Below are 23495 nucleotides of genomic sequence, written 5' to 3' on the forward strand. Positions count from 1 at the left end.
CACTGACATCTTTTGAACAATCTTCTTAATATTCTTATTCGCAGCCTCTACAGCCCCATTCATCTTTGGCCGATAAGGAGTAGAGTTATGATGTTGGATTTTGAAGTCCTCGCACATTTCCTGCATCATCTTGTTGTTCAGATTGGTGCCATTGTTAGTAATGATCTTCCTGGGGAGTCCGTATCGACAAATCAACTCCTTCTTTATGAATCTAACTACCACATTCCTTGTGACATTAGTATAAGAAGCTGCTTCGACCCATTTGGTGAAGTAATCTATCGCCACAAGAATGAAGCGATGACCATTCGACGCCTTGGGTTCGATGGCCCCAATGACATCTATTCCCCACATAGAAAAAGGCCAAGGGGCGGACATAACATTCAGAGGATGTGGCGGAACATTGACGTTGTCCGCGTATGCCTGACATTTATGACACTTCCTTGCATGAGCGCAACAATCACTTTCCATGGTGAGCCAATAATAACCGGCCCTAAGGATTTTTCTGGCCATAGCATGCCCATTGGCATGTGTCCCAAAGGAACCCTCGTGGATCTCCTCAATCATGAAGTTCGCCTCTTTGGCATCTACGCATCGTAGGAGGGTCATGTCGTGGTTTCGTTTGTACAGGATGGTACCACTTACAAAGAAACCAGTAGCCAATCTCCTCAACGTCCTTTTGTCATTGTCAGAAATCCCTGGTGGGTATTCCTTGTTCTCGACATACTGCTTGATGTCGAAATACCACGGTTTCCCATCCCGCTCTTCCTCTATTGCATAACAATATGCCAGCCAGCCTTGAGATTTGAATTCAATGTATGGCAGATCCCCGTGTGGGGCAAGTTGAAACATGGACGCCAGGGTGGCTAGTGCATCAGCCATTTGATTCTCTTCCCGAGGTATGTGGTGGAAGGAAATGTCGTCAAAGTACTTGGCTAACCTCAAGATGTGAGTTTGATAGGGTATCAACTTCGAATCCCTAGTTTCCCATTCTCCTTTCAACTGGCGTATGACCAAAGCTGAGGCTCCACACACCTTGAGTAATTTTTCATCAAAATCAATGGCCGCCTGAACCACGAGGGCACACGCTTCGTACTCGGCCATATTGTTGGTACAATCAAAACCTAGCCTAGCTGTGAAAGGAATACACTGATCATCCGGGGATACAAGGACTGCCCCTACTCCGTGGCCCAAAGCATTTGATGCCCCATCGAAGCAAACAATCCATTTGTCTAGGTCCTCATGCGTCCGCTTCTCTTCAAACAGGGCCATGATATCTTCATCTGGGAACTCGGGGTGCATCGGCCGATAATCCTGGAGGGGTTGCTGGGCCAAATAATCCGCTAAGGCACTTCCCTTTACCGCCTTTTGGGTGACGTATTTCACGGGATCCATTTTGGAAATAAGCCACGTGGTATGGCTGAGCATGTACTGCCTAAGCCGATGTGATGCCCATACCAGAGCACAACACGTCCTTCCCAACATTGAGTAATTCATCTCACATGCGGTAAACTTCTTGCTTAGATAGTAGATGGCTTGCTCCTTTTTTCCAGAATCATCATGCTGACCCAACACGCACCCCATAGACTCGTCCAAAACGGTCATGTACAGGAAAAGGGGTCTTCCTGTTACGGGTGGCATGAGCACCGGGGAATTTGCAAGACTCTGTTTGATTTTCTCGAAGGCCTCTTGGCAGTCACTTTTCCACAGGACCGCCTGGTTCATACGTAATAGCTTAAAAATGGGCTCACAGGTAGGGGTGAGTTGCAAGATAAATCTCGCGATATAATTCAACCTGCCTAAAAATCCCCGAACTTGCTTCTCCGTGCGTGGTTCCGGCATTTCAAGGATGGCCTTCACTTTCTCGGGATCTATCTCTATCCCTTTCTGACTTACGATAAATCCTAGCAGCTTCCCCGACTTCACCCCAAAGGTGCATTTGGTTGGGTTTAGTTTTAATTGGTATTTCCGCAACCTTCCAAATAGCTTACGCAGATTGACAAGGTGTTCGTCCTCAGTCCGAGACTTGGCAATCGTGTCATCTACGTAGACCTCTATTTCCTTATGCATCATATCATGGAACAATGCCACCATGGCACGCTGATAGGTTGCCCCAGCGTTTTTCAGCCCGAAGGCCATCACTTTATAGCAGAATGTCCCCCATAGGGTAACGAAAGTGGTCTTCTCTACATCTTCGGGTGCCATCTTTATTTGATTATACCCCGAGAAACCATCCATAAATGAGAAAAGGGCGAATTTGGTTGTATTATCTACCAATATATCAATGTGTGGCAGGGGAAAATTGTCTTTAGGACTGGCTCGGTTCAAGTCCCGGTAGTCTACACACATTCGAACCTTGCCGTCCTTTTTCGGGACTGGGACAATGTTGGCCACCCACTCCGGGTACCGTGCCACAGCTAAGAAACCTGCATCAAATTGCTTCCTTACTTCTTCTTTAATTTTTAAGGACATCTCGGGTTTCATTCTTCGTAACTTTTGCTTAACTGGGGAAGACCCAGGATTCAATGGCAACTTATGCTGCACAATGTCGGAATCCAGACCGGGCATGTCTTGATACGACCATGCAAAGACATCTTGATACTCTTCAAGAAGGGTTATCAAGCCTTGGCGGATAGGCACAGTCATACCGGTTCCTACCTTTACCTCTTTCTTTTCCTCCAGGGTCCCCAAGTTTACCAATTCGGTTTCTTCTTGGTGAGGCTTCATTTCACGTTCTTCCTGAGCGACCAACCTCTCCAACTCTGGTGACAGGACGTCCTCTTCCTCTTCCTCGTTTACCGTTTGGCTTATATCACGATCGAAATCGATTGTCAAACCCTCGTTGTTAGATTCCTCAAAGAAGCAAAAGGGGAAGAATCTAGTGAAGAAATCTACCCCCAAGAAGAAGGACAACCTTTAATGGTTAAGGAGGAGTGTAAGGAGGTAAGTGTCTGCTCCAAGAGGTTAGCTAAGAAGGAAAGACATTTTGAAATAAAGACAAATATTAAAGAAATTTCCCCTCTTAGAGAACCTCCACATTTTCTCCTTTGTAAAAAGACACTTGTTAGCATTGCCACACCTCTTGGGCTTGAGTTTATTCCTCAAGTAAATGAGTTGTTGGATGAGGGTTTGGTTTGAAAGAGCTTAAATCCTTGTGCTTTGTTGTGCCCAAAATAGGTATTATTAGGCACCAAATCCCTAAAATAGTTGGTATGATGAATGTTTTGAGTGGTGCAACCCTCTTTTGTAAAATCAATCGTGCACCCAACATCTTCATGATTTGTGTACATAGGGACTCATTAGGTAGGTTTGTTCTTATTTTTATTTTCAATACAAACTTAGGTACTCATATGGGACACCTTAGGTTTGTCATACTTTTTGGTAGAAATAATCAACATGAAAATACAGAAAAAGGTATGTTTTATTGCATTACTTTTCTTAATTTTTTAAATAGTGATCAAGGAGTTCCCATGAACTCTAAGAGAATACAGGTCATTCCTGAGAGGCCCACTCCACCAAGTATAAGGAAAATTTGGGGCTTCCTTGTATAAGGGAAACCCTCGTTGTTAGATTCCTCAAAGAATCGACCCTCACATCTATACCAAACAAGACAAAAGAAACAAAAACATGCAAAATGATATGAGAAAAGGTGGAACCGCAAGAACAGATGAAACAATATCTCTTTGATTATTTAATAAGGTAGGCTTCACAAAACAAAAGAGAAAGGAAATCTATAGGCTCTAATTACATTGAATCCCCACTTAGGAATCGGGGTGGCATGGTTGCACAAAACTTAGTGGGTCTTGAGGGAACTCCTCTTCTATTGCGGCCACCTCCTCCTCGGACACCATTCCAGCGCTAGTGAAACACTGGCTAATACAGCCGGGCCATACCCCATCCGCCCGAAATCTTGACGGCACGTTCCTCCTCCCCGGCATCCCGGGTTCGTACCCTAACCCATACTTGTATGGATTTCCCTTGATATCGACCATGTCGGCATTCCCGAGGCAGTCCTTGCCTAGACCCATTCCGAGCTCAAATTCGTTCCTGAGCATAACACGCGCCACCATTATGGCTGCTTTGGAGAGAGAAGGTAGTGATGGACTTGGTTCCACAGAGGCGCAGCTCACCACCTCAAAGGATTGGAAAGCCGTTTCCAATGATTCTTCCGCCGCTTCTACGTACGGTGCGGAGGAGGGGCAGCTCACTAACATATCCTCTTCACCCGACACTATCACTAAAAGTCCACCCACTGCGAACTTCAATTTCTGGTGAAGCGTTGAAGGGACCACTCCCAAGGCATGAATCCATGGTCTTCCCAAGAGGCAACTATAGGCAGGATTTATATCCATTACTTGAAACACCACATTGCAAGTGTGGGGGCCTATCTGAATGGGAATGTCGATTTCCCCCATTACTTCCTGCCGAGTACCATCAAAGGCCCGCACCACCATCGAGCTCGGTTTTAAACGTGACGCACTAAAAGGAAGCTTTTCCAAAGTGGTCTTCGGCATTACATTTAAACTCGATCCGATGTCGATAAGTACCTTTGCGACAACGTGGTCCATACATCTCACCGACACATGTAGAGCCTTGTTGTGTCCTCTCCCCTCAACGGGAATCTCTTCTTCCGCAAATGCGACATAATTGTTGGTGGTTATATGATTAACGATGCCTTCGAAACCCTCCACTGAGATATCATGTGGGCATCGTTAAGGACCTTCATCAACAGCGCACGATGAGGCTCGGAGTTTATGAGTAGTTCAAGCAAGGAGATCCTTGCTGGAGTTTTATTCAGTTGCTCGACTACCTTAAACTTGCTTTGTTGGATGAGGCGGAGGAACTCATGGGCCTCTTCCAAAGTCACTGTTTTTCCTTGAAGTCCCTCTTTCTTTTCGGCTCCTCTTGCCACGGGAGGATCTACTTCTTTCGAGGGGGTGGCTATGTCTGTGGGCTCTTGGACCATGGGCACCTTCCCTTTAGAGGGCAATTCCGCCGGGTGAGGGGAAGCGAACACCCAACCCCTGCGGGTTACGCCACTGAGGCCGGTGATGTTGGTTACCTTAGCTGATAGGGAGTCAACTTCGGTTACAACTCTTTCGCTGGACGCGGGAGGGGTATACTTCCACGGAACGGCCTTATTACTTTGATATGCAAATGGCGTTGGCTTGGGCGCCGCCCGCGGGTATATGGGTGTGGAGCCGGTCCCTTTCCTAGTAAAACATATCACTAGAGCCTTGGGGGTTAAAGGAACCTTCTTCTCTTCCGATTGCATGCAAATTTGTGGTTCTTCCCTCCCTCCTATGGATACTTCAAGCTGCCCGCAATCCATGAGCCGCTGAAGCAATTCTTCTACCGCAGGACAGGTTTCCATGTCGTGCGACTCCCCGAGGTGAAATAAACATTCGTCCCTTTCGCCTCCACCTCGGGAGACCATGCACGCCGCTTGCAGTGATTGATAGATGAAGCGTCTAGAAGTAGCCACGTCTCCTAACCTCTTTGTCCGTGATGGCCCGTCCTCTTCGACGACGTTCACGCTAGCCCCTCCATGACTAGCTAGCGGGTTGGTTTTAACATTTGGGCCTTCCTCCTGAAACGCTAGCCAGCCGGCACTAATCAGGTGCTACACTTTATACTTGAACGGGATGCAAGAGTCAATATTGTGTCCGAGAAATCCACTATGGTACACACACTTGGCACCCGGATCATACCACTTGGGGTAGGGTGGCTGGAGAACCTTCCCGGGTATGGCCACCACCAAGTGATTCTCCAATAATGAAGGCCATAACTCGGAATATGCCATGGGAATAGGAGGGAAGTTGTCTTTCGGGTGCTGTGCATATTTATAGGTCGCGTCGGGGGCTGTATTATTAACTGGCTGGGGTGCGGCTGGAGCTGTGCGTTGGGTCGGCGCTCTTTCTGCTGCGGGTGGTCCTTTTACTTGAGTCGGGAGGGAATTCCCGGCTCGGATTAAAAAATTTGGGGGATTGGCCTGGTATGAGCTTTGGATATTTTGGGGTGCTTTCATCCATGTTGGGGCGGTGGTGACCGCGTGGGCGTCTCCTTCCTTTTTCCTCGCGCCCACTACTGGGGCTCTTCTGTTGTTGTTGGGGGTCATATTGGTAGCATATTCGAACTTGCCTTTTCGTAGCCCGGATTCAATCCTTTCTCCGGCGAAGACGAGATCCGCAAAGTTAGCTGGCATGTAGCCTATCAGCTTTTCATAGTAGAACGTGGGTAACGTATCTACCATAATTGTGATCATCTCCCTCTCCGTCATGGGCGGTACGACTTGGGCTGCGAGATCTCTCCCTCTCTGGGCATATTCCTTAATGGACTCATGCTCTCGTTTAGTCATACCCTGAAGCTGGTTTCGATCGGGAGCCATGTCCGTATTGTACTGGTACTGCCTAATGAAGGCAGTTGCCAAGTCCTTCCATGATCGGATCTGGGAAGCTTCTAGATTGGTATACCATGCTACAGCTGCCCCGGCCAAGCTGTCTTGAAAGAAATGGACAAACAACTTTTCTTCCGCAGAATACGCCCCCATCTTCTGGCAATACATCCGGAGATGCCCCTTTGGACATGTCGTCCCTTTGTACTTATCAAAGTCTGGTACTTTGAACTTGGGAGGGATGACGATGTTGGGCACAAGACATAAATCTGCCAAATCCGAGAATGGGTAATTGTCGAGGCCCTCGACTGCCCTCAACCTCTCTTCAAGCGCCTCAATCTTTCCCCTATCTTCCGCAAAGGGAACAGATTCTTTTACGGGTGTGGGTGAGGCCGGGGTATGACGGACTATGTTCGGTTGGGGTAGTTCATGCGGGGACGGATCTTTGAGGTGGAGCAGGGGGCCAAGATGGGTATCTCCTTCCCCAGCGTCTTGCCCGGGATAGTCTTCATAAGGTGGGAGTTGCCCCTCGAAAGTAGGGGCTTGGCTTAAATCTTCCGGGGTGGCACGGGGGGTGAAGTCCGGAGGCAGGCCATAAGGATAAGCTTGCGGACTATACCTTCGACCGAACACGACCGTGTTTCTGTCAAGGCCCGGATTCAAAGCGGGCTGCAGCACCGGCTCCGCTTCCCTAACTGTACTGGAGGCGGTTGCGGTGGCTTTATCCTCTATGGTTTTCTGGAGTTTTAACATGACCTCCGAGATGGAAGCCATTTGATCCTTTAAGGCCAATAGATCGGCCTTCATATGTTCCTACACGCCCTCTTCATTATCCATTTTTCTGGATCGAGTGTTATAGGGGTGACTTGGTGTTTTCTTAGTTATGATAAAATTCCTAAAGAAATAAACAACGGGGAGTATGCCACCAAAACATGAGTATGCAAATGGATGATCGGAGCACTTGGATCCACCCTAAGATTTTTAGATAACGTAATGAGTCCAGAACTTCTCATTTTATAAAAAGAACAAAGCTTTCATCTAGCCAAGATTATACAAAGGTGTTACAAAAGAACCTAATGATTACTAATTATATGGGCCATCAAATCTATCATGTGCTGACAGTAATTGATTAGCCCATGAATCTCCTCGGGGGCAGTACACACTTCGGCCATGGCTTTTGCTTTGGCTAACAGATGCAGGAGGTCTTGACTTCCATTCAAGGTCAAGGCGAACCTATCCATCCACATAGTCGCTTCTTGATGCAACGCATCAATCACCCTCCCCCTTGCTTCTTTTTCGGCATACACTTGTGCAAAATCCTCCACTAACTTTTGTTCATGGGCCGTGGACTGGTTCAATTCTTCCTTGTATTGCCCTATGATGGCTAGCATGCTTTGCTCCATGGCTTCCAAGTGTTGAGCCAAACTCCTTTTGGACCTCGCGCAAGCAACTAACTCTTCTTTTAAGATCATGCCATGCACCCGTGACCGATCTCTCTCCTCTCTTCGGAGCTTGAGCTCATTGTTGCTACCCCACAATGCTCCTCGGAATTTCTCTCGGCCATATTCCTCCTTGTGAGCCCTTTTGGTTTCTTGTTCAAGGGCTCCTTGCTATGGTGATATGCGAGGAAAGCATCAATGGCGGCTAAGTCTACCAAACCGTCAACGTTCGGAAAGAGGACAACCCCAAAAATCAGCAAGGCTAAAATATCCGCAAACGGCCCCCACTTCTCTTGGCTCGCCATATCCCTTGCCTTGCCTTCCAAGTATTTTCGTGGCAGGCCCACTATTCCATTGCGAGTTTGTTTCATGCGATCCAACTCTTTTGCTGAATCTCCAATCACAGCTGCAATCTTGCTCAAGGAAGGAAGAAAGCCAAAGAAAAGATACGGTTTTCTCCCCCCAAGAGGGCATCCTAATATCTCCTCAAACTCTTCAATAGTTGGTACCATTTGGAAGTCCCCAAATGTGAAACACCTCAACGGCTGGTCGTAGTATTGGGCGAGGGATATGACAGCTTCCGTAAATACCTCCGCTGCGGCCAAATCTAGAATCTTCCCGTACACTTTGCGGAAGGCTTGCCTTTGGAGGGGTCCCATCAATCGTCCCAATTCCTTGAGGCTAGTGACATCTAGACCTTTAACCTTGACTTGATAAAACCTTTTTCCGTTTTGATTTATCCCCATCATTTACCTAAAAAAGGGGTGGATCAAGACTCCGACATGAATGATGCAATGCGTATGCATGAAACGGAAAGAAAACAACACAAAGGGGTAATTCACACATACGAGACCGCAGAGATCCAATTTTAATGCTATGTTTTGGGCATGACGGCGCCTCAACATAGCATTAAAAAGGTTACGTATTACTCTAAAGAAACCAAACATCACTAGCAAAACTATAAACTAGTGCTATTTATCAAAAAATGCATGAGAACGAATGGCACGGAGCATGTTTGCTCTTTGCCCCTATTTGGGAACCTAGGACAATATCTAGGGGTCTCTAATAACTACTCCCCAACAATTCATAACTCACACGGCTGTTTTCTAGAGGTATCATCACTCAAGATAATAATATTGTGGTGGTATGGAATACCAGCGACAACACATTATAAAGAGAGAAAGCTCTAGACGAGGTTTCACTATTATCAAGCAAGTCGGAGACCTAGCATGATGATAGATTCACCTCCACTCCTTAAATTCCCATGAACCCGGGTATAGGCCCCCCCCTTTTTTTTACTCAAACCCGTGGGTGCTTAGAATGCAGCGTAAAGAATGCAAAATAGACAACAGTTATTTACATTTTACACAGTTCAAATAAATGCACACACAAAGCTTCACAAATCCACAATTCCTTAAAATAGGCCTAACTCACAAAAATGTCCCCAGTGGAGTCGCCAACTGTCGCAACATGCCCTTCGCGGGCGAGCGAGGGCGAGGCTCATGGGTGCGCTTTCCAAAGGAGGAAAGATGCGTGGAGTCGCCACCAACGTTTATTTGTGGAAAACGTCGGAAAAACCGAAGGAAACCGGTCAAAAATAAAAATTCTAAGTTCGGGAGTTGTATTTACGCTTGAGGAAGGTATTAGCACCTCTTACGTTTGTCTCGAAGGACAACAGCCTATTTTTTAGAATTTTGGAATTGTGTTATCTTAACTTTTATTTCTTTTTGTTTTTTGAGGTCGACAAAAGCGGGGCTTTTTCTCCTACGTACCCTCCTTTGGAGAGGAAATCAGACCTACGTAGTTCTTTCGTATGCGTGAATCAAGTGATTCTTTTTTACTTGAAGGATAATCATTTTAAGGCGTTGGACCTTAAGAATGATCCATTTTACTTGGTAAGAAACTGAAATGATAAACTTCCAAAATCCTATTTTTGTGGACGAGCTTGACTAGGCGAGTTGATTTTAGCCTTAGTTTCACTTTAGTTATTAGTCAATTCAATTAAGAATGAGAAATCCCAAAGAGAAAACGTCCAATTGATTTTTTGCTTTACTTTACTAAAAGGTATTTTTTTTATTATTATATTATTATTTTACCTCTTTTTTTATTTCCAACATGGTTACGGCACGACCGAACGGTCGGAATTCATTTTAACCGAAATTAACGGATGATACAATTCAAACGATCGGTGGAAATTTATTTTATTTTTAGATTAAGCGAGAAATGACTTAAATAAATGGCTTAAGCACGTCAAAAGGGGGTATAAATGCACCCCCCTTCTATTTTTTTTGTAATTCTTTTTCCGTAACGTTACGAAACTTTACGAATTTCATAACGATACTTATTTTCCTTCCGCAAGGTTACGAATCCTTACGGATTATGTATTTACTCTTTTTTAGCTTTCAAAGGAGTTACGGAAACTCACGGATTGCGCAAAAACACCTCTTTTCGATTTCCGCCACATTACGGAATTATACGGATCACGCAAGCCTGCTTCCTTTTGATTTCTGAGACGTCTCGGGACTTCATTTATTGCATGTCATCAAGTAATAATCCCCGGACGAAATTAGGGCATGACATAACTTAACCATACAACAAGCTTAGAAAGACAATACTTCATTCATAACATCAAATAAACTAGAAAGTCATCCACAATATTAAAATAAAACATATATGAATAATTAAAAAAAACATAAAACACAATACCAAATGTAAGTACATACCACTATTCATATATCATTAAAGTAATTAAGTTTAAAACACATAATCATAAACAACCAAGAGCAAGTCAATATAATCATCATGTTTAGTCATACTAAGCAAGTATTAAAAGAAATACTAAGTATTCAAATGTCATAAAAACATAGTCAAATACTAGGCTTAAAAACAAAATATAATTATAATCTAAATCTATTATCAGAGAATCAAAACTTAATTCTAAAAAACAAAAATTAGTTATGAACACATACATGGTAACTCATTACTTATCTTAATTATTTTAGCATATCAATATAATTTTTGACAAAAATCCAATCATGTCAAATTATACATAAATGGATAAACTTACAATAAATGTATTCATACAAGAGAGAAAAAATTATAAAAATCAAACAAGATAATAAATCATCCACAAATCATAAAAACATGTATATCAAATAAGTCATAAGTCATCAAAAGTAACCAAGTAGAACCATAACACATAAAGTGACTAACAAGTTTTAAACTTTTAGAAAATAAAGTACTAATAAAATTTCAAAACATTATTCACTAAGTACCAAATAAGTAAACAAGATAATCAAGTTTAAACACATAACAGAAAGACATTAAAACAAACTATTTTACACCCATAAAAAAACATATTCATAACATTTAAATATAATAAAAAAATCATAATAACTCTCAAACACAATCAATCATCAAACATTTCAAATTAAATTAATTAAATTATCAATCAACTAACTATGCACAATAATTTCTATTCCAAAAAAATATAATGTTTTTAATTTCAATTTCAAATTTCAAATTTCCAATTTCAAATTTCAAATTTTAAATTTTAAATTTCAAATTCCAACTTCCAATAACTTCCACTTCCATTTTCAACTTTCAACTTCCAGTAACTTTCATTTTCAACTTCCAACTTCCATTTTCAACTTTCAACTTCCAATAACTTCCACTTTCAACTTCCAACTTCCATTTTCAACTTTCAACTTCCAATAACTTCCAAATTTTAATTTTCAAACTTCCAACTATTTGGACAGAATTACCAAAGACAAAAAATCAATCATGTATATTGAAATTATTTAAACTAAATATAGTTAATTAATTATAATAAATTTTAACATAATCAACTAATTTTGGACTTATCTTCAATTTATAGAACTAAATTTGTTCTACTATAATCGATTAATTAAACACTAAATTTAAAGTATCAAATAACAATCATCAACACATATCATGGTAATTATTTACTTAATTCAATTATTCTAACATGTCAAAACACTTTTTGTTTTTTAACAGAATCTAATCATCTTAGAAACAAATCATAAGCAATTCAAGCATTAATCAATTCAAACAAAATTCAATTAATCATGCATATTCAAAATTAAAACTAAATATAGTTAATTAAACATTGTAAACACAATCAAATATTTTCATCCATTATTTTCTATTAGCCACAAAAATAGCTTAACTGAAAATACTAATCATACATTAATTCATAGAGATGGCTTAGATGTTACCTCTTTTGAGATTTTACTGATATTGTTGTCGCCGTATGTATCTCTACAATAATAAGATTACAAAACCTTGGTATCTCTACAAAAGCTACTCCTCTTGTTGCCTCCAAAGCTCTTTTCCCTAAATAGGCATTGTGATGTGCTGTGGAATTTTGTGCCTTGGGCCCTTGTTAAAGTTGTTGTTGTTGTCTACCCTAATTCTGCACAAGACAGGCTTTGAATTCGCGACGTTGCGCTTAGCGCCACCCTCGCGCTTAGCGTGAGTAAGTGGATTTGATCTTAGCGCCAGTCATGCACTGAGCCTGGCTGAAGACAACTGTTGCGCTTAGCACACTGATATGCACTTAGCGCACTAATATGTGCTTAGTGCGCGGCCTTGATATTAATGCCCTACTAGATTCTTCTGTCGCACTAAGCGCACTGAAACTGCGCTTAGCCCACTGATGAGCTAAGCTCAACTGTCACTTTTAGCACTTCATGACTTATCCTCATTTTCACCTGAAATTGCACATATTTCTTCATTAAATCCAATGGACATATTCTAGAGACAGCTTTAACCATAAAACAAAATTTATTTACTAAAAATCACTACAAAATAACCATAAATTTGGGAACTATACAAGTTTTGGAAAATGTTTTCTATACAAAAGTTAGTTGTATAAGACGACTAACAGGGGCACATAGCAAACTTACTCTAACATATTCCTTGATTGCGTCATGCATCCCTTCATGGCATCATAATGGACATATCATTCTTGCATCATATTCGTGCATTACATTTGCATAATCACTACACTATTATACGTCTTCATTTAGCGTGCTTTTTTTTCTGCCAACTGCATATATTCTACTTCCATCGTTCGCATGTCATGTTCACTAATGCATGATCCTTGCATTTTCCTCTGCAAAAAAGGAAAACAAAATAAAGCAAAAACAAAAAAAAAGAGAACAAAAAGAAGTCACACCACATTCTTAGTTACATGTGTTGGGTACCATGATAATGGATATAGACCAACCTTATTGGGGTTATACACCCATTTCTCTAAAAAAATGAAAATGATTGAAAATGATGTGAACATGGTACCTAATGCATGATTCACTAGGAAAGTGGTGGTTCCTAGGGCCTCTCATGCCAATCTCATAATTGCATTTTCCATGCATAGCATAAGTATGCCTGAGTCATTCATCTCTATGATGTGTGGTCGAAGTATTGGCAATCAAAAATTTCTTTTCCTTGGATTATGGGGTTGAACCAAGCACTTGTTTCAAGAAAAATTTCATCAAGTCAAGGTCAAGTATGGAAGTAACCAGCTTGCGAAAGTTAGGGCAAAAGATGGATCAAGTTACATCGTTTCTTTGTCTATTGCCACACATAATTGTGCAAATTCAAAAAAAATTGAGGACTATTGTCATCCATGTGTTATTTCCAGTTTCACATTGATGAGATGAAATGGACCATCTTGTTTTAATGAAAATCTAAATTGATTCAACCCTATGTCCTGTGTGAAATTTGCAATACCTCAACAATGTGTCACTCACATACATTCATGTTTTTCATTAGTTGCATTGCTCATTGCATTCTTTCCTTGAAATCAGAACTGTAATCATTGTAATCAAAAGGAAAGAACGCGCTTTATGGCACCCTTACCAAACGCGCGCTAGAGCTAGAGTAATGAGTGAAATAGAGGAGGTACAAGAGCGAAGGAAGGTCGACATGGAGGCCATGAAAGAGCAAATGGCCACAATGATGGAGGCCATGATGAGCATGAAGAAGATATTGGAGGTCAATGCGGCTGTAGTTGTCGCTACCAGCACCGTTGTTGAGGTGGACCCGACTCCCCCATCTGGCCTCAACCAAATAAATCATCCAACCTCAGATATGATAGATCAGGGAGGCAAAGAATTCGGAAGTACGGGCGGCCCCCATTTTGTGCAAGTTCAAAACAAGCATGCCTTCCCACCATATGGCTTGCCTCCCAAATATACACCACCCAATGTAGCGCACAATTCCGATGAGAATGTCGATAACTCCACTCCCATACTCATTGAGAGCCAACAACCTTGTTGAATCAAGTGGCCTCAGAATAATTAAGAAGGGGGGTTGAATTAATTATGAACGTGTCTTGACTAATTAAAAAATTTATCCTTCTTAATGTTACTAGATTCAATTAGGCTTTACTAAATTTATCCTTCTTTAAAACTAGTCACTTTTAAAAGTTGTGACTCTTTTGAAAACTACTCACTTTAAAAGTTGTGACTCTTTTGAAAAACTCTTCAGAAACAAGTCACTTTAAGAATTGTGACTTTTGGAAATTTATTTTTTGAAATCAGTCGCTGGTAATCGATTACCAACATAGTGTAATCGATTACACATCAATAGATGTGACTCTTCATTTATAAATTTGAAAATCAAAACGTTTGAAACACTGGTAATCGATTACAAGTATTGTGTAATCGATTATACAAGTTTGAAATGATTTGAAAAAGTTTTATCACAAGTTGTGACTCTTGAAATTTTAAATCTAACATTTTAAAACATTGGTAATCGATTACAAGATTATGGTAATCAATTACAGCTTTATAAATCAATTTTGAAAAGAATGATGGCTACTGGTAATCGATTACTGCCTTCTGGTAATCGATTACCAGAGAGTAAAACTCTTTGGTAAAAGATTTTTCTTTTTGAAAAATTCTTGTGCTATTCAATGTTTTGAAAAAACTCTTTTAATACTTATCTTGATTGAGTCTTCTCTTGATTCTTGAATCTTGTGTCTTGATTCTTTACTTGAATCTTGAATCTTGAATCTTGAATCTTGATCTTGATTATTCTTGAATCTTGAATCTTGATCTTGATTCTTGAAACTTGTTTGACTCTTGATTCTTTGGAACTTGCTTAACTCTTGATTCTTTGGCATCATCAAAATAATCTTGGAAGGAATTGCTTCCACAAACCTCAATCTGATCATGCACATGTCTCTCAACCCATAGGGGAGACACATGAAATACCCCACCATAACCTAGCCGACTTCGAGCCTTGCCTCATATACGCCACTGAGGGGCAAGCAGTTAGTGGTGTACCCTTCCAAAAATTTTGGAGGGCCCTCAATTTCGCCTCAAGCATAACCCTTGCATTTCGCGGCGGGGAGAGTCCCTCCTGCTATGGTAGAAAGGGGGAGATTTGATCATATAGAGGAAAGGTTGAGGGCTATTGAAGGAGGTGGAGATCATGTTTTTGCTGACATGGTAGAGTTGTACCTAGTGTTTGACATGGTCGTCCCTTCGAAGTTCAAGGTGCCCGACTTTGATAAATACAAGGGGACTACTTGCCCCAAGAATCACCTAAAACTGTACTGTCGGAAGATGGGGGCGTATGCGAAAGATGAAAAGTTGTTGATGCATTTTTTCCAAGAAAGCCTTATTGGGGCAACTGTCATCTGGTACACTAATCTGGAACCTTCCTGAGTCCATTCTTGGAAGGACCTAATGGTTGCCTTCGTTAGGTAGTATCAGTACAATTCTAACATGGCTTCGGATAGCATGCAACTATAGATCATGGGTAAAAAGGGGCACGAATCTTTCAAGGAATACGCCCAAAGGTGGAGGGATATGGTAGCCCAAGTGGCGCCCCCAATGACGGAAAAGGAGATGATAACAATGATATTAGACACGTTATCGGTGTTCTACTATGAGAAAATGGTAGGTTACACACCTTCAAGCTTTGTGAACCTAGTTTTCGATGGCAAAAGGATCGAAGTGGGTCTGAAAAGAGGCAAATTTGATCATCCTGCTTTGACAAATAAAAGGCCTAGGGCAAATAGAGAGGATGAGAAGGAGGAAGGAACCCATGTTGTGACTGTCGTTCCTACATGGCCAAATTTCCCACCAGCTCAACAATGTCATTACTCAGCCAATATTAACCCTTCTCATTACCCACCACCCATTCAACTATGAAGGCCACCCCTAAATCAGCCACAAAGCCTACCTGTCGCACATCCAATGCCAAACACCACTCTTAACACAAACCAAAACACCAACCAGGGAGGGAGTTTTCCAGCGAAAAAGCCTGTAGAATTCACCACAATTCCGGTGTCCTATGTTAACTTGCTCCCATATCTACTCGATAATTCAATGGTAGCCATAACCCCAGCTAAGGTTCCTCAACCTCCATTTTTCTGAGGATACGACTCGAATACAACATGTTCTTATCATGGAGGATTTCCGGGACATTCCATTGAGCATTGTAGGACCCTGAAACATAAGCTGCAAGGTCTAATTGATGCAGGCTGGCTGAAATTTGAGGAGAACTGCTTGTGAATTCTGACATTGGCAAGCAACACTATACATCGAGCAATTTGAAGGTTGTTGTTAGATGTCTCTAATGACTCATTAGGATTTTCAAGTTTATGCCATTATTGTAAACCACAGTTACAATGCTAATAATATGGATAAATTTGACATCCTTGTCTCTCCTCTTCTCACAATTACATCTTTGCTTCCACTGGAGGGTGAGTGTAAGCCGATGGTTTGTTTGCTCGGTTGACCTGCACTCCTGAGTTTTGACTTCCAAGATTGTTCAAACAAAAATTACTCGTTCTACACATTTGGTGAGGGTGCCGTAAAACAACGAGTAAAAAAAACAAAAACAAAGAAGTTCAAAAAAAAGGGGGGGACGTTTGATTGATTGTGTTTCAAATAAAAAGTACAGACATTCATGCGACCATATTTTATCATTCTTAAAGTTTGTCTTTTTGAGAGAAAAGTGAGTTATCAAGAACAAGAGTCATTTGACTTAATCTCTCAATTGAAAAACCTTTATATAGTTCTCGTCCTTGAAAATTCATTTTCGATAACCTACACAGTTTCTTTCTTTTCTTCCTTGCTACAAGGTCATGACAAAAGACAACAATAGATACCTAAAAGTACTACACTGGGGCAATGAGAGGAACCATGCATGAGCCTCAAGCAAACCTAGGGGATAGATAAAAATTTCTCACCCGTTAGATTGAAAACCCGAAAGGGCAGCCCAAGCAAAAATTAGGGTTGATATAAAATAAATAAAAAAAATAACAATAAAAGCAATCAGGGGCGTGTTATTAAGGTTGTGTCCCCAATCCAAACTACAAAAGGATCTAAGTCGGGATTTGAAATGACACATGGCCATGTTTCAACACCCAAACACTAGTTTATCCTTTGCTACCCCCTCAGAGCCAAAGCACATTTGTTTCCTAAAAAACAACAAAAAAATAGCGAAAGCAAAATAGAAACCCTGAGTGGGAACCACCGCTAAACCGGCGGGAAGAGCAATGCAAACAACACATGCATGAAGCTGGGCAACAATGAAAAGAAAAAGAAAATAAAATCCGCCTAAGGCGAGTGAAAAAGAGAGACAGAAGATATCCAAACTCTACAAGAAAGGCACAAAAGTGCAATGAAAGATTAATGTATGAGACAAAAGGGTAGAGCCTAACCCAAAAAGTACGAGCAACGCTCTCAAGGTTCTTACTCAATATAACCCTTAAACACTCTTTGAGCCTGTCTAATCCTTTCTTTCATAGCCCTCTTACACCTGACCACATTACAAGCCCAATAAAGCCTATATGGATTAAGGAATGACTAATTTTGCTTTTAAGTTGAGATTTTGGAATGGAACCCACGCAGGCTTGTACCCGACGTAGTCATTCCTCTGAAGTTCAAGGTGCTAGACTTTGATAAGTACAAGGGGACAACTTGCCCTAAGAATCACCTGAAGGTGTACTGCAGGAAAATAGAAGGATATGCGAGAGATGAAAAGTTATTGATGCATTTCTTCCAGGAAAGTCTTACTGGGGTAGTCGTCACCTGGTATACTAATTTAGAACCTTCCTAAGTCCATTCTTGGAAGGACCTAATGGTGGCCTTCATTAGACAGTATCAGTACAATTTTGATATGGCTCCGGATAGGATGTAGCTACAAAACATGTGTAAAAAGGGGCATGAATCTTTCAAAGAATACCCCCAAAGGTGAAGGGATCTGGCAGCTTAAGTAGTGCCCCCAATGAAGGAAAGGGAGATGATAACAATGATAGTAGACACATTACCGGTGCTCTACTATGAGAAAATGGTGGGTTACACACCTTCAAGCTTTGCTGCTTTAGTTTTTGCTGGTGAAAGAATCGAAGTGGGTCTGAAAAGAGGCAAATTTGTTCATCCTGCTTTGACAAATAATAAGCCTAGGGAAAATGGAGAGAATGAGAAGGAGGAAGGAACCCATGTTGCGATTGTCCAAATTTCCTACATGGCCAAATTTCCCACCAACTCCACAATATCAATACTCAGCCAATATCAGCCCTTCGCATTATCCCATTACCCACCACCCTATCAGCCAAGAACACCCAATCATCCATAAAGGCCACCCCTAAATCATCCAATACCAAACACCACCCTTAGCACAAGCCAAAACGCCAATCAGGGAAGGAATTTTCCAGCAAAGAAGCCTATAGAATTCACCCCAATTCGGGTGTCATATGCTAACTTGCTCCCATATCTACTCGATAATTCAATGGTAGCCATAACCCCAACCAAGGTTCCTCAACCTCCATTTTTCCAAGGATACAACTCGAACGCCACATGTGCTTATCATGGAGGAGTTTCGGGGCATTCCATTGAACATTGTATGACCCTGAAGCATAAGGTGCAAGGTCTAATTGATGCAAACTAGCTGAAATTTGAGGAGGGTAATCACTTGTGAATTCTGACATTGGCAAGCGACACTATGCATGGGGCAATTTGAAGGTTGTTGTTAGATGTCTCTAGTGGCTCATTAGGATTTTCAAGTTTATGCCATTACTGTAAACAACAATCACAATGCTAATAATATGGATAAATTTGATGTCTCTCATTCTCTCACAATTACATCTTTGCTTATTTAACTTCCACTGGAATATGAATGCAAGCCTTTGGTTTATTTGCTCAAGCGACCTACGCTCCTGAGTTTGACTTCCAAGTCTGTTTAATCAGAAATTTGCTCGTTCTATAGGTTTGGTGAGGGTGCCGTAAACGACGAGTAAAAAGTTAAAAAAAACAAACATTTGATTGACTATGTTTCAAATGAAAAGTACAGACATTCATGTGACCTCATTTTATCATTCTTAAAAGTTGTCTTTTTGAGCGAAAAGTGAGGTATCAAGAGCAAGAGTCGTTCGACTTAATCTATCAATTGAAAAACCTTTAAATGTTTCTCGTCCTTGAGAATTCATTTTCGAAAACCTACATAGTTTCTTTCATTTTTCCTTGCTACAAGATCATGACAAAAAAAACAACAATAGATACCTCAGAGCCCTACACTGGGGCAATGAGGGGCACCGTGCATGAACCTCAAGCGAACCTAGGGGCAAATCAAAATTTTTCACCCGTTAGGTTGAAAACCCAAAAGGGCGGCCTAAGCAAAAATTAGGGTTGAAAAAAATAATAAAAATAAAAATAAAAAAACAATCAGGGGCGTCTTGTTAAGGTTTGGTCCCAAAATCCAAACTACAAAAGGATCTAAGTCAAGATTTGAAATGACAATTGGCCATGTTTCAACATCCCAAACACTAGTTTATCCTTTGCTACCCCCTTCGAGCCAAAGCGTATTTGTTTTCTAAAAACAACAAAAAAAATAGCAAAAGCAAAATAGGAACCCTGAGTAGGAACCACCGCTAAACCAGCAGGAAGAGCAATGCAAACTACACATACATAGAGTTGGGCAAAAATGAAAAGAAAAAGAAAAAAAACCACCAAAGGCAAGTGAAGAAAAAAAAAGAGACAAAGATCTCTAGATTTTACAAGGAAGGCATAAAAAGTGCAATAAGGACAAAAGGAGCAAAGCCCAACCCAAAAGGTACAAGCAACGCTCTCAAAGGTTCTTACTCAATATAACCCTCAAACACTCTTTGAGCTTGTCTAATCCTTTCTTTCATAGCCCTCTTATCCTTGACCATGTTACAAGCCCAATAAATCTCATGTGGATCAAGGAATGATTAATTTGCTCTTAAGTTGGGATTCTGGAATGAAACCCGTGCACACTTGTGATTGTTAAAAAAAATATATCTTATCTAAAACAAAAAAATAGAGAAACCCTTGAGGTTCACACTTGCACATTTGAGAAGAAATCTCATTCGACCATGAGCTCGCAGAAAATGTCCGAAGCCAATAGTGATAGTAGGGTACTATAGAAGCAAGCTTCATGATGAATCTAGATTGATTCAAAAAGTTTTGATGATAACAAAGAAGATGACAAAAAGCTCAAAATTCAAGAACACTTCATGATAACAAAGATGATGATCTCAAGAATCAAAGAATGAGTTCAAGACTGAATCAAGTACACTTCAAGGATCAAGAGGAAAGTTGAATTCAAGAATCAAGAATCAAGTTTCAAGATTCAAGTTCCAAGAATCAAGATCAAGATTCAAGACTCAAGATTCAAGAATCAAGAGAAGACTCAATCAAGATAAGTATTAAAAAGTTTTTTCAAAAACTGAGTAGCACATGAATTTTTCTCAAAACCTTTTACCAAAGAGTTTTTACTCTCTGGTAATCGATTACCAGATTATTGTAATCGATTACCAGTAGCAAAATGTGTTTCAAAAAAACTTTCAAACTGAATTTACAACGTTCCAATTAATTTCAAAATGCTATAATCGATTACAAGTATTTGGTAATCGATTACCAGTATGTTTGAACGTTGAAATTCAAATTTAATTGTGAAGAGTCACATCCTTTCACAAAAAAGCTTTGTGTAATCATTGCACTGATTTGGTAATCGATTACCAGTGCTAGTTTATGAACAAAATCAAAAGATGTAACTCTTCCAATAGTTTTCAAGTATTTCTAAAAGTTATAACTTTTCCAAATGGTTTTTAAGTTTTTCTAAAGGTTATAACTCTTCTAATGGTCTCTTGACTAGACTTGAAGAGTCTATAAAAGCAAGGCTTTGATTTGCATTTTATTCATTCTTTAGACAACAAACTTTTGCCAATTGATTTCTGAATCTCTTTGAATTCCTTCTTCTTCTTCCTTTGCCAAAAGCTTTCTAAAGTTTTCTGGTTTTCCAAACCTTGAAAACAAAACTTGTGCTATTCATCTTTTTCATTCCCTTCTCCCTTTGCCAAAAAGAATTCGCCCAGGACTAACCGCCTGAATTCATTTTGTGTCTCTCTTCTCCCTTTTCCAAAAGAATGAAGGACTAACCGCCTGAATTCTTTTGTGCCTCCCTTCTCCCTTTTCAAAGAATTCAAAATGACACAGTCTGAGAATTCTTTTGATTCTTCCCTTTCCCATATACAAGATTTCAAAGGACTAACCGCCTGAGAATTCTTTTGTATCCCCATTCACAAAGTTTCAAAGGTTTAACCGCCTGAGAACTTTGTCTTAACACATTGGAAGGTACATCCATTGTGGTACAAGTAGAGGGTACATCAACTTGGGTTGTTGACTGAGAACAAGAGAGGGTACATCTCTTGTGGATCAGTTCTAGTGGAGGGTACATCCACTAGGTTGTTCAAAGAGAACAAGGGAGGGTACATCCCTTGTGGATCTTTGCTTGTAAAAGGATTTTTACAAGGTTGAAAAGAAATCTCAAGGACCGCAGGTCGCTTTGGGACTGGATGTAGGCATGGGTTGTTGCCAAACCAGTATAAAACTCTTGTGTGTTTGTCTCCTTCTTCCTTACTCTTTTAATTTTCGTTGTGCACTTTAATTCCTGCTTTTACTTTTGGTTAAGTTTCTTTTCTATCCTTCATTTACTTAACAACATAGTAAAAGCCTTAGAAGAGTAAATTTTTTAATTAGTAAAGGTTTAGGAATAATTAATTCAACCCCTCTTCTTAATTATTATGAGGCCACTTGATCCAACAGGTACACGTGATGTTAGTCGCTCATGCAAAACTCCTTAGGATACCTTTGAATCCAATGGTGGCATTTGCCTCGAGATCAACTCGTGTCATCAAGTTTCAATGGGATCAACAGACCCGTGGCATCACTCTATGACCATAAATCAGGAAAGTTCCACTTGGTCACATACCAAAGTGTGACAATCCATTGCCATCCTTTAATGGGGCGCACGATCGGTCCCAAAGCCATATATTTTCTTGCTGTGTAGAATAATTGAAGTTTTTAAAGGAAAAGGGGAAAGCCCTAGGATCAATATTTCGGTTGATTGATTAAATTTCAAAGGGCTCCATTGTCGTCACTCCAAAATTGTCAAGTGACTAAATCAAACAGAACATACATTCTGAGGGAGTCCCTAACGAGATTTGCAAAAAAATAAGATTAGGTTGCATGAGTTATCACATCTTTAAAAAAAACAGTCAATCTGTGTTTTCCACAAAAAGAAAAAAAATAAACAAAAATCAAAATCACAAAAAAAAATAGGAAAGGATGTCATGAACATTGTACAAATTTCCATTGCATTGCAATGTTGCATACAAAGCATGCATTTATTGCATTTCAAGATAAAGGTTGCGTGCTTCTGCATCCCAAAAATCATGGTCATATTAAGTGCATAGATTTCTCTTTGTATGCCAATTTCCCAAAACTAATGTCCTAATCTTAGAGTTTAGGATAAGAGGCCCTCTCAAAGAGTCAACCTCTTGCTTTCTCACAAGGTTAAGCCCTTCGGTACTAGTACCTATTGGCTTATTTCATAGGACTCAAAGTCCTCGCAATTATCTTATCAAAGACTATCACGGTCTTCCTTTCCTCGAGACTATCAAGTCCGTTGGTGTGTAGAGACAATCAAGGTCATCTGCCTCTTTTCGAAGACTTCAAAGTATTCCGACCAAGACTATTAAATTTTGACATCATGCAAAGACAATCATGGTCATCCGCTTTCGTTGTTTCCAAGACTATCATAGTTTGTTGTTTTGCAGAGACAATCATGGTCATCTGCGCCTTTAGTGTTCAAGACTATTACAATCTTCTTTACCTTCCAGAGACTATCAAGTCCGTTGGCAAGCAGAGACAATCATGATCATCTACCTCTTTTGAAAGACTTCAATGTCTTTCAACCGAGACTATTACAATCTTCTTTGCCTTCCAGAGACAATCAAGTCCGTTGGCATGCAGAGACAATCATGGTCATCCGCTTTCGATGTTTTCAAGACTATTACAATCTTCTTTGCCTTCCAGAGACAATCAAGTCTGTTGGCATGCGGAGACCATCATGGTCATCCGCTTTCATTGTTTTCAAGACTATTACAGTCTTCTTTGCCTTCCAGAGACAATCAAGTTCGTTGGCATGCGGAGACAATCATGGTCATCTACTTTCGTTGTTTCCAGGACTATCATAGTCTGTATTTTTGTAGAGACAATCATGGCCATTTGCACCTCTACTTTTCCAAGACTATCAAGTCCATTGACCCGCAGTGACAATCATGGTCATTTGCATTCATTTACATTTCGAAGACGACAATG

Source organism: Glycine soja, chromosome 19, assembly GCF_004193775.1.
Source record: "Glycine soja cultivar W05 chromosome 19, ASM419377v2, whole genome shotgun sequence".
Taxonomy (NCBI): domain Eukaryota; kingdom Viridiplantae; phylum Streptophyta; class Magnoliopsida; order Fabales; family Fabaceae; genus Glycine; species Glycine soja.